Raw genomic sequence first — 15,937 nt, 5'->3', positions numbered from 1 at the left:
AACCACACCTTTCTGAGTGTGTGAACTCTTAAATTTCTGGCTTGTTCTCACCTAGCATCAAGTAAGGTGTGAAATCACAGAGAACCAAGAATTTCCTTTCAATGTGCTTATATACTTGGTTCAAATCTGGCCCCAGATACTTCCTAGCTGTATGACCTTGAGCAAGTCACTTAATTCCCATTGCTTAGCCCTTACTGCACTTTTGCCTTGGAACCAATGCACAGTACTGATTCTAAGATAGAAGGTAAGGGGTTTTAAAACAAATATACAAACGAATGAATGAATAAAAATAAACAAATATATGAATAATATATATATAAATTTAAAAAAACAATCTGGTACTGCCCAAAAAATAGAGTGGAGGACTAGTGGAATAGACTAGGCACTCAACATACAATGGTAAATGACCGTTACAATCTAGTGTTTATCAAACCTAAAAATCCAAACTTCTGGAAGGAGAACTCACAATCTGACAAAAAAATTGATGGGAAAACTAGAAAACAGTATAGTAGAAATTAAGCATAAATCAACCCCTTATGTCATGTACCAAGGTAAAGTCAAAATGGAAACAAGATATAGCAATAAAGGGCAATACCATAAACAAATTAGGGTAGCACAGAATAGTTTACCTTTCAGATGTATGGATAAAGGAAGAATTTAGGCTGAACGATGATATGTCACTGCATAAACAAAAGCAATGCAACCAATATTATAAGGCAAGCAACAAACTGGAGAAAAATATTTTTAGCAAGTCTCTCTGGCAAAAATATCATTTCCCAAATATATAAAGAAATGAATTAAATCCATAAGAATATAAAACATATATAAATTGACAAAGAGTCAAAGGATATGAACAGACAATTCTCAAATAAATTTAAATCATCCTTGGTTATATAAAAAGATGCTCCAAATCACTATTAAAGGAATGCAAATTAAAGCAAACTATTTGATCCAGCTATATCACTACTAGATCTGGGGAAAGGAACCTGCCTATACAAAAACATTTATGAGCAGCTCTTTTTGTGATGGCAAAGAACTAGAAACTGAAAGTATGTCCATCAATTGGGGAATGACTGAACAAGTTGTGGTATATGCTTATAATAGTGTACTATTGTGCCATAAGAAATGATATACAAGATGATCACAAAAAATTTTGCTAAGATTTACATGAAATGATGTAAAGTGAAGTGAGCAAAACCAGGAGAACACTGGACATAGTAACAATAATAATATATGATAATCAACTGCGAATGACTTAAATATAATCAACAAAGAAAGGATCCAGGACAAATTCTAAGAGAATAATGACCAAAAAAGCATTTCCACCACCATAAAATAAACAGACAAAATCTGAATGCAAATCAAAACATACCATTCTTTACTTTATTTCCTCCATGAATTTTTATAAGCAAGCAATATGTGACTTCATTCACAACATGATAAAATGGCAATACATATTATCTGAAAATATATGTGTACAAGCTATATTATATTATCTGCCTTCCAAGGAGGGGAGTTTGGGATGGAAGGGAGAGAAACAGCATGGATTGAACCATATAAGAAACTGAATTTTAAGAATTGTATTGCCATGTAATATGGAAAAATAAAATTTATATAATAAAAATACTCAACTGTTCCAAAATAGAACTCATTATCTTTCCAATATAATACCCCTCTACTTCTAAACTTCCTTATTGTATTCAGTCTTACAATCTCCACATAATCTTTGAGTCTTCATTTACCCCACATATAGAATTTATTGTCAAATCTTGTCATATGCCTTTACAACATCTTATATATAAGTTTCTTTCTCTCTGCTCATACAGCCAACAATTCTAGTTTTTCCCCCTTCCACTTTTGCTATCACTAAGATATTTTACTTTTGCAATATGCTTCTAACTGTTTGCCTCAGGCATTTCTCCACACTATTTCCTAATCCACTCATCTACTAAAATAATTTTTCTAAAGCATTAATCTTTCTATGCTACCTTCCTACTCAGTGAACTCCTGTAGCTCCCTTTAACCTTCAGGAGAATGTAAATTCTTCTGGAGTCTAAACCTTCATAATCTTCATAATCATAAAATAATAAGGGATTCATAACCCCTTCCTACCTATCCAACCTTCTTACATCTTAATTCCCACCATATTGCCCTGCTTGATCTTTCTGCAAGACAATACTCCTTTCCTCTTAATGTTTTTGTTTTAGTTGTCCTCCATCCTCAGAATTCACTTCCCCTTCTCAACTCTGCCTCCTCATTTCCTCAGCTTCTTCATTCAAGTTTCATTTAAAATTATATCTTCTTCATGAAGCTTTTCTAGGTCTCCCTAGCTGTTAATGCTTTTTCTTTTCAGAATCTCTTCCTATATCCTGTATATAATCATATCTTGAATGTACTTGATTATATTTAACTATTTTAGTCTCCCTTATTAGAATGTATAGTCCTTGGAAGCTGGAACTGTTTGTCTTTCTTTTGTATTCCCAGCACTTAACACAATGCCTGGCACATTATAAGTATTTACAAATTATTCATTTGCTGAATGAATAAATAATTTAAAGACAATTAGGTGAAGGAGAAAGATGTACTTGGAATCAAGAATATCTGAGTGTGAATTCTGTCTCTGACACTAGCTGTGTGATACTGGATAAGTCACTTAATTTCTCTAAGTTTCTTTATCATATCTATACATAATATATAAAAATAATATCTACTAGGTTGACTTCTCTGATGTTAAAACTTAAAACATTTAAGTCTTTAAAATATTATGTAAATGTTAGCTATTTTTAAAGACAGGTGATACATCTAACATACTATTTTAGGTGCCTTATCAGCATTGAATAAATGCTTGTTGAACTTAGTAGAGGTCCAGGACTAAAATAGCAGGGAGCACAAAGAGTAAATTATGTCCCAATTAGCTCATTTCCCAGAACTCACCCCTAACAAGTGGATAATGCTACCACTTGTGGAATTCCCTTTAGCATCTCCCAAGATAAATGCCTAAGGGAGTGGCTGTAATATTTACTGCTCTATTAATACATGTAATTAAAACACATTACCTGTTCTGCTTCTCAAAGGCATTTTTTTGTGATTTAATTAATTCTTTTAAAGTATTCTTTCATTTCCTCCTTCCATTTTTATTTATTTTTAATTTTGCATCCCCTTTATGAGGACCCTCCCTGGGAAAACTTGACAAACACAGAAGCACAGATCCAATTAGCTAGGAATGCAATTGTGTACAAATGAGACCAGTGAGTACTTCTAAAGGACCACAGAAAGATTGTTTCTTTGAGTTAGGTGTTAGAAATCCAGTGTGCCTTATTGCAGAATCTATGCTACTTTCCATTGAACTCTGCTCTCTACCAGGAAATTACAAGCTGCTAATTAAACTCCATTCACAAAGAAATAGCTGCTCAAAACTTATTCTTAAGGTTCAGGTAGAGAAATAAAATATTTGATGTTGGAGCAAAGCTTTTTTCTCCTCAATTTCACTAAAAATCATGAGAAATTACTTTTTTTCTTTATGTGATTCTCTTACCTATCTTTAAGAAAGCCATGAAAAGGAAGCAATTGTTTCCATGTGACCACTGAGAATTCTGTGTTTGATTGTTTCAGGATACAAAACAATCAAATAAATTATCAACAAAACTCATGAAGGTTGAACAATCATGATATGAAAACATGGTGATACTTCTGCTTCCATTACTTCTCTTCTCATCTTTCATGAAGAGATAGAGAAATATGAACTAAACCTACTATTTCATTGATATAGGAATCACTCTTTTTTTCTGCAATCTTTAGTCTTAGCTACTTTTAAATACTTAGCTAGCATTTAAAACTCTCACAAAAAACATAATTCTTGCCTTGGTTTCCATTTTTACATTAACCTTCTGTTATAGTTAATAAATATTGATAGGAATCTGATAAAAGTTGTGGAGATCAGTTTGGTATACCACTGATATCTATTTATTCAGAAGAGAGTAAGAATAGGAAACAGGAGGTAGAAAATAGGAAATAGGATCTCTTAATCCTTATACTATGTCTAAAAATCTAAATCCTATACTAAAATCTCTAAAAACCCTATATTTAAGAATCTTCTGTCCTGGCAAAGCAGGCCTAACTTATCTACTCTAACTAATTTGCTATGTTTTCTAACTAATAAACACTAAATCAATAACAAACTCCTTAAAGTAATTCTTCTATTAATTGTCAGTTATAAACTGCTTGTCACACAGACATTGGCACAGAAATCTCTTCCCTCAAAGGTCTGAGGAGAAAAGCCCTCAGTAACTAGACTCTTTCTCAAATTGGTATCTATATCCCAAAATCTCAAAAGAAATTGTCAGAGAGAACAACACCAAAATCCCCAGAAACCCTGCTCCCCGAAGAAGACAGAGAAAATAGTGTCTCTTAACTGAAATCTGTCCTTATAAAAAACTGCTCTTAAAGAGACAGCATGAGATTAAGAACAATTCTGCTCTTAAAAAGACAGAGTTAGATTAAGTAACTTCTGCTCTTATATAACAACTTTGCTCTTAACAAGACAATGAAATTAAATAAAACTCTTTATAACACTTCATATACTCTAAATGCTAGCCAGACCAATCTACTAACTGTTCCCTACTCTCATCAAGAGCTATTTACCTCAATTTGGTCTTCTTTCTTTCCTCCTTTTATTCCTTTCCTTTTTTTTGGTCTTGATTTTTCTGGTTTGGAATATAGTAACTGCTTAATTAAAAAGTGTTTTCATTTATTCATTCCATAAGTTCTCAAAGGCTGTCCATGGTACTAGAACATTATTTTTGTTTCTTTCTTCGTTGTCCTACTCTGATCCACCATCTCCAATCAAAGAAACTTCTTTAATCACAGCATCTTAAATTTAGAACTCAAAATGACCACAAATATCATCTTAAGTGACCAACTAAAAAGTCCAGTCACATAAAAGTGATTATGAAAACATTCCTCCTGAATTACATATGTGGAGGTTTTGCTTATAATTAATATATATAGAAGCTCTTTATTTTGAAAGTGGAAAACAATTGTCTTAATCATGGGATGCAGAATAGGTTTCAAGAATGCCATGCTAGAAGAAAGCAAGTTTTTCAAATTTAACCAAGAAAATCCCTCTCCTCATTGCCCTTGCTAAGTATAATGCTAGGTTTCTTTCTCTTCTCTGTTCTCCAGTGACTATTTGAAAGCCGCCTAGGGTTATAGTAAATGACCAGCAATTTGCTATATTGACTGGCAAAGATACAAGTAAATGGAATGCAGCACTATTCTCTTGACTCATTTAAAGAAAGCTCATTAGAAACTGAATAATTCATGAATTAAAGCCCATCCATAAGGGGTAATTTGCTCTAATTGTACTAAATGAAGTTGATAACATTCTGCAGGTTTCACAGAAAAGTCTGAATACACCAAAGTAAGGGAATTTTTCAACAAGGAAGCCATTCCAGAGCCAAATGCTAAAAATTCCACTTTTGAGATTCACATTCTAAGAAATACATGTTTATCTCCTCCAAATTAGCTTTGCTATTAGAAATCTTCCATGGAAACAAAAGCCCATCTAAAAGTGATGCTGATGAGATACTGAATTTATTAAACAGTTATAGGGGAATCTTATATCAAGACTGTGAATAGGAGCCTCCCTGATTAGATACTCTTAACAATGACATATATGGGATATTCAGGGCAGACTAGTACTTCTGGTATAAAGGCTAACCAAGGTCATTTTTTTCAGGGCTACTTTCTTCCTTTAGTGTTCACCTGCCACCTAGTTATCACCTATGGTTCCAAGAAGTTATACATGCACAATGGCCACACCTCAGTAAAACCATCAGTGTTGAAGGTAACCAATAGACCTCAAACCCTTTGGTGAGTTAAAGAGATATCTACTCCAAGAATGTGAAAACTTCCCCTTGGAAGAATAAGTAGATGAGAACAATTTGTTCCAGCACTCATCAAGAGTGCCAAAAAAGGACAAACATGTAATACTGGGTGACTTTAATGCAAGTATAAGCACAGATTATCAAGTATGGCAGGAAGTACTTGGAAGGAATGGAGTTGGAAATAACAATAGCAACAGTCACTACTGAAGACTTGGGAGTCTCCTGACCTTCTCATCACCAACACTGTCTTTCATTTACTTAAAAACAGGGCAGATGCACCCTCAAAACAAACAACATTTAATAAGCTATGTTATTGTAAGGAGAAGAGATACATAGGATATGAGAGAGATGAAGGTGATGCATGGCACAGAGTGCTCTACTGATCATAGACTTAGCTTCACTAACCTAAACATTCACATTCAGCAAAAGCTGTGGCCCTAATGTACGATGTCAACTAGTAGACTTAATGCCAACAGATTAGAGAGTTTCTTAGTGCGTGAGCAGTTTGTTGCTGACTTAGAGGGAAAGCTGAGCAAACACATGGTTGGCAACATTGGAGCATAAAAGGAGTGAGTAATTTTCAGAGATTCGATGTACAGCATCACTTTTACTCATCTGGGCCTAAATATTCACAAATATCAGGATTGGTTTAATGAAAATTATGGGGAAATATAGGAACTACTTAATAAAAAATGAAAACTCCATAGGATTTACCAGCCTCATAGCTTTTTCTTCTCTAAGAAGGTAACATGAAACATCAAAATTAAAGTGCAAAAAATGCTCAGAGAGATTCAAGGTTCTTAGCTCAATAATAAAGCAAATGAAATTCAGTTTTAGACTAATGGTAACAACCCAAAGCACTCCTATGATGCCCTGAAAGCTATTTGGGGGCGAGACATCTAAGGTATATCCCAATTACTCATTGCCAGTGGAGACAGACTGATGATGAGGACATTATCCGGAGAAACACATTGAAAACTTCCATAGTGTTCTCAACAGATTGTCATCAATTAATGCTGAAGTCATTGATCCATTGACCATATATCTCAAGTTGAAATTAACCCCTCTCCAGCCAAACTTCCAACTGAAGAAGAGATTTTTAATGCTATTAGGTTTCTCATGTGTCAAAGTCCCCAGTGCTAATTCCATTCCAGCAGAGATTTACAAAGCAGAGAGTCCATTGCTCATACAAAAGCTAACTGAAATCTTCTGGGTTATATGGCAAGAGGAGATTATCCCCTAAGAAATCAAGGACACCTCCATTGTCCACCTTTATAAATGAAAAATTGTCCTATGGCAATCACAACAGTCTCTCTCTTCATCATTGCTAGCAAGACTCTTGTCAGAATACTTCTTAGCAGGCTGATCCTTCACTTAGAAGAGCCAGCATGGCTTCAAAAAGATCGGAGGAATAGTCTGTATGGTGTTTGCTGCCCAACATTACCAGGAGAAATGCCAAGAACAGAACTGAAGTCTATATACAACTTTTGTCAATCTTAACATAGTCTTCGATACCATCAGTCATGAGGGTTTATGGAAGATCTTGGGAAATTTTGGTTGCCCAGAGAAGTTCATCAATATAGTATGAAAGCTCCATAACAGTATGCTTTTACAGATTCTGGTTGTGGTTAATGTTCTTTTGCTTTCCCAGTTTCTGGTGGAGAGAAAAAGTGCTGTGTGTTTGCTCTCATGCTTTTTAGCATGATTTTTTCAACAGTGTTGTCAGATGCTTTCCATGAGGAAGAGAACAGCATCAAGGTCAGTAACTGCACTGATGGTAAATTATTTCATTTGAAAAGGCTCCAAATCAAGAGTAAAGTAGAAGGATAGTCGGTATATGACTGTCTGTACACAGATGATTGTACACCCAATGTGGCCTCTGAGAAAGAAATGCAACAGAGCATGAATCAATTATCTCCCACTTGTGCTAATTCTGGCCTATTAACACCAAGAAAACTCCACCAGCTAGCACTGCACCATACAATTTGTGGAACTATTGATTATGACAAATGGAGAAATTTTGAATTCTATAAATAAATTCACTTAGTTTGGCAGTATACTTTCTGGGAATGTCCACACTGATGATTAGGTTAATGCACACATTGCCAGAGCCATATCAGAGTTTGGGAGGCTCAAAGAGAAGTATGGGAAAGAAGAGGCTAATTGCACTGCCTTCCACACTGAAGGTCTACACAGCCATTGTGGTGCTGACCTCATTATTGTTGTGCCTGTGAAACCTGGACAGTATACCAGTACCATGCCAGGAAACTGGAAAATTCCATTCAAATTTTCTTAGAAAGTTTCTGAAGATCACCTGGCAAGATAACTTAGCAGACACTGAGGTACTTTCTCAAAGTAAACTATCAAGCATGCATTCTCTACTGCAGAGATCACAACTCCACATTGTTTGAGAGCCAAATGCATATTCACCTAAAAAACTATTTTATGAAGAACTTACACAAGGCAAGGACTCATATGAGAGTAGAAGAATCAATTCAAGGACACTATCAAGGTCTCTCTGAAGAACTTTAGTGTTGATGGTGAGACAGGGGAGACACTAGCATATGACTGTCCTGCATAGCATGTCTGCATCAAAAAGGCTCATGAGGAGGACAGAACTGCAGTAGCATAAAAGAATTGTGAGATGCACAAATTTAGACATCTCCATCTCAAATGTTCATGCAGTCCATTTTTTCCTAGTCTGTAGGAGAGCCTACAATTCTAAGTTCGAATTGGTTTGATCAGACACAGTTGGACACACTGTGTATTGACCATGACCTAGTTATATCATTTTGGTCCTCTTCAAGTACAAAGTACCAAGCGACTCTTAACAATATTGTAATTGATATTTTATTTCTTGCCAGTATTTCAAAACATGTTTTTGGGGGGCATACAGTGAGGGAAAAACAGGAAGGAATATAATACTTTCCTCTTCCCCAACTCAGTCTCAGAAAAATCAATCAGTATTGCAGAAACTAGCATGAATCCTTATTGAGACTGGGTGAAGGAGGCAGCCTTCATTTGCTGATGGAGTTTGGGCCATCTAGATTCAAAATCGATGCCCTTTAAAATAGGCCAGCACATTCAATGACTATCTGATTGACATAAAGCTTGTCTTGGAATAAAATATATATGCCACTTACTCCAATTCTCAGAAAGACTTGGATATCAAATATAAAGTCTAGCAACAAAGGAGGTAATTACATGTGAACTGACTACACTAGAAGCTGTGGGAAGGTCATAGAGATGAAAAAGACTCCTGTCCTTCCTTTTATTACCTCTCCTCACTTTTTAGTGCCTATAACAGAAGAAGTAGCTTTGTTCCTCTTTTCTAACTGAGATGCCTTCCTCTTTCTTTCTCCAGAGCAGGCTGAGTCACTTCATGTTATATTAAGGCACAGACTTAAGATAGATGTTAGTATGCAGTCTAAGTCTATCTTAGCACAGTGCCTGTCACACAAGATGATATTAATAAACAGTTGATTGATTGATTGATTGATTGATTTTTGTTCCTCTTTGTAGAAGAACTTTATCTTTAGACTTAAGAATGTTAAGAATGATAACATTGATTTTTAGACAACATTTAAAAATTATTTTCATGTTTGTTCTGAGCTAGGAAATTTCCCAGAAGTCTATGCAATTTTAATCCTTCGCAAAAACTTTTCTCCCTCTCTTATGAGAAATTTGTCTTTGTTCATTAAGGGAGGTTCAGTCTATCCCAGCATCCTATTGTTCTATGATTTGCTGACTGGGAGGGAAAAACAGTTGAGTCCCGATATATGTTATTTCTATGGTTTAATTCAGAACTGAATTTCACCTACAAAGCAGATCAGGCAAATTCCCAGGATGCAAAAGCAGCAAAGTTCCTCAAGTCACAAAGCATATGCCAGATTGTCTTCTGGGGGTAGACTGGTCCACGTTTTATTCTTGATTCATTTAGTAGCTGAGCAACTTGTTACTTTTCCAGTGAACATCTGTAAAATAAATAATATACACAGTGAAGGGACATCCTGAGGTTTTGTTATGAAACCTGTGGTGCTTGGGCTGATCTCATCAGTTACCAGGCCTGATTACCTTGACTTGACAGCTCATCTCTGCAGGGTAACATCAGATATCACCAAAAGTGTAAATGGCAACAACCCACCATACCTCTTCTATAGGGAATAACAGAGCTCACATTTCAATGGCACTTTAAGGCTTACTACATGAAAAACAAATAGTGTAAATATCATTCTTCCCCTTTTAGAGATGAGGAATTTGAACCTCAGAGGGGTTACTTAATTGACATGCCCACTGTTTGGTAACTAGTAAAAGTTTTAATTAGTCTCCTAACCTAAACTCAGAATTGTTCCCAGTACAAAGGATTTTTCCTTTGAACACAGATTTAAGAATTCTAATTTCTAGACAAGCAGTAAAAACAAAAGGGGAAAAAAGATAGAGGAAGAAGGAAACAAATAATAAAAACAAATTAAAAAGGGAAAAAAGAAGTCCACTATCTTTGATCAGTGAATGAGTTCATTATCATTTTATTATCATTGTATTAAGAGAAGCATTATAGCCTAGTTGCTGGAGAGTAACCTTAAAGCCATAAAGACTTGAGTTCAGACCCTACCTCTGACACATACTATGTGAATATGAGAAAGCTATTTAACCTCTTATTGTTAGAAATAAATTTTACCAATGATAGACTATGGAAATGATACCTACCTGCTTTGGCAGAATGATTTCCTTCAGTGCTCATTATCATTATTATTATTCTAAGTCACTCTAAAGTCCTGGGGCAATTTTCCATACAGGATTGAATTCAAATGGCACAGTTTGGATTTCTATTTAGAATTAACTAGGACATAGAAACATGTTTTCCCCTGTCAGATAAGTACAGTGATGCCTTAGCTATTCAGACAACACTGGAAATTAACCTAGAAATGAATCTGCCATGCACAAAGTTAAAAAGAAAAACAGGATTTGAAGCTTTCTTTCTAGCAACTGAGACACACTATCACATTCAGGATGATTAAATATGTCTTAATAAACAAAACAAGTCCCAAGCGAAAGGTGCTGGGGTCTTCAATCCCACCTGCCCTGGTGTTCTCTGAAGCAATGGTGAGTTCATCAAAGCTGAAAATAAAATCTCAAATTCTCCACAGCCCCCACCACCAACCTGTCATCTTTTTTATTACAACTCAACATAACAGGCACCATGGAGTTTTGAGGGAAGAAGCTGATGAGAAACCTTGGAGATATATAACTTCAAAATGACATTTGGAAGTAAATAAAATCCTTAGGGGAAATGATATAATAAAATGTAGGGATTTAGGACTATCATTAGGTGAAATAAGTTTAAAAGACTTTGTTTCCTCCATCATGAATGCTAATCCTTAACCATCCTTGATTTGTTCAAAAAAGAGAAAGTTTTTCAGAATTCAATTGCCATATATACGGAACAACAAATGTGAAAAATTCAGAGAAACATGGGAAGGTGTATAAATTGATGCAGCATGAACAAGTAGAACCAGGAAAGCACTATACTTGGTAGCAAAAATAATGAAAGTGAAAAGAAAACTAAAATGGAGGCAATATTGGGTCATTATAATAACCAATCCTGTCCCAAAGAAGAGCTCAGGGAAAAAGGCACCTATCTCCCTTTCTTGGAGGGAACAAATGTTACTCAGACTCAGCCATCATCAACTCTGTTACTTACCTGTTTTTAGTTTTTGTTGTTGTGGTTTATAATACAAGAGAAAAGGCTCACTAGATAGTACAGTGGCTAGAGTGATAACCTCAAAATAAGAAGTCCTGAGTTCAAGTCTAGCCTTAGATACAAATGCTGAATAATACTGGGGAAGTCACTTAACATATGTTTGCTTTAATTTTCTTATTTGTAAAATGAAGATAAGAATAGCACTTCTCAAGGTTGTTGTGAGGATTAAATGAAATTATATTTGTAAAGGACTTTGTGAAATTAAAAATATTTAAATATTAATTATTGCTGCTTTTTATTACTATGATTATTATTGGTTACCAGAGGAAAAATGGTCGGTTGTTATCCTTTGTGCTCAGAGGGCCAAAACAACATCACTATATTAGGATTAATTTACAATTTGTCCAACTATGTCTGAAGAGGTCATATAAGGTCAGAAAGTTATACCATAGTTCAGGCACAATAAGTCCATATGGATGTTTGGGATGAAGATGTCTCAAAATTAGAACACCTCACATTTCTTTTGAGCAACTGTAATTCTGCTTTCCTCATAGAGCACAGTGACTTCTTTAACTCAAATACACACAGGAGGCTCTGTGCCAGTGTCTCCTGTGTCTCACAATCAATTAAGGAGATTAGGACAGCAAGTAGTTAATTGGAGAATTGAATAAACTGGATTGACTTCAAGTATGGCTCAAAACTGGAGCTATCTCAGTTCTCTTTCTATTCAATTATGTGTGTAGTCCACCTTCTGTCCTGTGAGAAAACCTTATTCACTTGTGAGATTTGCTTTGTTTGAAACTATTCCTGCATGACTGGGACACTGGAACAAGACTCTTAACTTAAGGACCCAGCTTGTGCTGACCAAAAACTGGGTAGGATCCAAAGATTGATGAAAGAAATTTTTTCCCAACTGTTCATCTAAAGCAGTGGTTCCCAAACATTTTTAGCCTACCGCCGCCTTTCCAGAAAAAAATATTACTTAGCCCCCTGGAAATTATTTTTTTAATTTTAATAGCAATTAATAGGAAAGATAATTCATCTGTGGCCATCACTGCCCCCCTGGATCACTGCAGCACCCACCAGGGGGTGGTGGTGCCCACTTTGGGAATCACTGGCCTAAAGCAAGGCATGTGTTTTATCTAAAAGTTGATCCCATACTGATGAATCCATTGTTTTCATATTCATGTGATTATTTACATATACTTGAGAGAGAGGGACACCTCTTTTTCTGAATTCAGGAACTTGTACCCATTAGCTCTCTCCCTCCCAAACTGGAAAGTCCCTAATCTTTCCTCCAATTAAAAGTCAGATTACCTAATATTGTATCATTGCCCATTAATTGCTCTTATTTGATTGTTTTTAATGTATAAAAGTCTGTATTTTTCCTATTTGGAATTCAGCCCTAAATTAATGAAGGAAGCTAAACCTGATTTGTTGAGCGATTGTCATACATTACTTAATAAATTGATGTGCTCAGAAGTTTGAACCTTTGCTCATTTCACCTTTCACCTGCCAAACTGTGATGTTAATAAAAGGCAATGAGATGAAGGACATTTTTTCTCATCTCTACAACCAATCAAAAACAGAAATTATGAACCAAATATAAAGCAACCATAGCTTTTTCATAATATAAAACACCTAGAATCTAAAAAAATTTTTTTTAAATAAAATGAACTGATGTCTCCCTGAGCTTACTTTGCATCTCTCCCTCATCTCCCACTACTGATTCCAGCAGGCTTAAGGAACTGACACACAGTCTTGCAAAAAACATAACATCACCCTGGTCCCTTCCCATCTTTCCAGTGCTATGGAGATCCTGATTGTAGGCTGTAGAAATTTAGTCAGCCTATGACAAAACAAAACCAAATAAAACCCAAAAAAAACAGCCTGACTACAGCCTTTCAGGGATATAAACCTAGCGGGGACTAAGATAGAAAACTCTATAATTCCATAGAATCAACTCTGCAAGCCTCTTAACTGTCAGTATAGACAACCTCATGCTGGGATAGAGAATGGAGAACAGAAGAAGTAAACAGGATACTATTAAGACAAAACACCATGTCTTAGGGCAGAGAAAAAGTCCTGATCTCTACTAAGTCTGAAGGAAACAACTCGCCATCATCTATGTGGGGGTAGTTCTACCACCCAAAAGTCACTTGGGGGTAGATACTTAGGCTAGTGAACTGTGAACTATCCAGCAAGGGAGGAACCTGAGCTTCTGTGATCTAGCCAGACCCCAAGGAAACCACCATCAGAAAGCAGAGTCAGAAAGTGATCAGGAGGAAAAAATAAAGAAGGAGGACAACAGAAAACTATTACCAAAGATCTCAGGAAGAAAACTCAGACCTTGAACACAAGCAGATAAATCAATGGGAAAAATAATAACAATGGAAAGAAATATGGCCTCCAGGTGTAGTAAACAAGTTTAGGCCGCTATGAATAATGCTGAAAAAACTGAGAAAATAATTCAACACTTGAGAGAGAAGACCCCATGGCAAGAGAGGAGAACATGAAACTATGAGAGCAGAATTCGTGGCCTGCATAGCAAAAATATTGGGCAGAATAGAAAGCTTGGAATCTCCAGTGGCAAATGTCACCAAGGAAATAAGAGTGAACAATAAATTGGGAATGCAAATATAACAAAGTGAAAGACAATCAAAAATAAGATTATCATTAAACAATAACATTAAAATAAAATATGCTCATTATGCAAGCAAAGCATACTGATATCAAAGACAGGATACTTAAAAAATATGAGAAAATCATAGATTTCCCAGAAGAACATGGCTGAATAAAAAAAATTCACATCAATAATTCAGAGAATAATAGAGGAGATCTTGACAGAACTTTTGAACATAGAAAATGAAATATCAGTTGATATTTCATGAAGAGAAATGTATGATATACACAGGTCAAGCAAAGAGAAAGCGATACTTCAATAAAATAGCAAGGTGAAATCACAACACAAACAGAAGAAACAAAGAGAATAATCAGAACATATCATGTACAATTAAGTATTGTAAGGGAACAAAGCAAGTGGATGGGGTTTGTGGGTCCCTAAGTCAGTAGGTGGGAAAGGAGAGTGCAAGAGTGGAGGTAGTAGATTGAGGTGGTAGGAGAGATGTAAGGGAATGGCTGAGTTTAGGGAAATATAGGACGCTGAAGTATAATGAGCAGCAAGGGAAGAGGATGAGGTAGTTGGGCAGGCAGCTGCAACAGGGAGACACAGACTGGGTACACAGGCTTGAGACAGAGGACACTGAAGGGAAACAGGCTGAACCCTTTCAGGTAGGAAGGGCACTTCTACAGACAAAAGGGCCAGTCAGAAATGGTTTGAAACTAACTAGAGGGCTTTCTAGTCAGTTTCTCAGGTTCACAAAGACAGAGTCCCCAGGCTCTTCTCTGTGAAATAGAAGGGCTTCTCAGAGGAAGTGTAGAGATCACCACTTCCTCCAAGATGGATGCCTCCAGCTCCCTTCAGGAACCAAAGAGAAAAACATCCTTTTTCTACTTAACCCTCTTTTATCTTTCGACCAATGATTTAGCAAAAGGTTTGATTAAATAACAACAGGGTTTATTAAGTTTCAGGGTTGACTATAAAGGACAGAGGGATACAAAGTTTCTCTAACAACCTCCTAGGGAGAAGCTCCAGGTGGGGGAGGGACACAGGAATGGCCTGGACTGAGAAAGAGCCTGCACTCACTCAGCCCAGGGAGGCTTTGTTGCCTTTAAGGTTAGGGAAGTAATAAACAATGAATCAGGAGATCGTTTGTATTAAGAGTAAGCCCTACTTGTCTATGGGAAAAACTAAGTTTTCAGTGTTTGATTACCACCACCCAAAATCCACCCTTCTCCAAAAACCCACAGAAAATCAGAAAAGGAAATGGGGAATGAAATAGGGAAGGTCATGGAGATCCAGAGGAATTAGCTAAGCTACAAAATCTCAAGAGACAAGCACAGATTCAAGGCCAGGTTTCAGCCAGAAGGCCAAGCTTGGTTGCCCCCTCTGCTCTGTCCAAGCCTCAGGGATCAACTACCCTTAGTCAGGGTTCTCAGCCCTCTTAACTGCCAGAAATTCTGCAGTTAGCATTTTGCAGGGTTGATTGCACCTCTGCCCTACAGTATTAACAATACTAACAAAATGAAAGAGGAATATCTTCAAAATTTTAAACCATCCAAACTATCAAAAGATAAGACAAAATTTTAAATAATCCAATCTCAAAAAAGGAAATAGATCTAACTATAAATGACCTACCAAAGGAGGACAAGGGAACTTCTGATCCACTGGATTTACAAGAGAATCTTATCAAATTCTTAAATAACAATGCCCATACTACAAAATTATTCT

This window comes from Gracilinanus agilis, chromosome 2 (assembly GCF_016433145.1).
Source record: "Gracilinanus agilis isolate LMUSP501 chromosome 2, AgileGrace, whole genome shotgun sequence".
NCBI lineage: Eukaryota > Metazoa > Chordata > Mammalia > Didelphimorphia > Didelphidae > Gracilinanus > Gracilinanus agilis.
Note: the sequence above shows the minus strand (reverse complement) of the source record.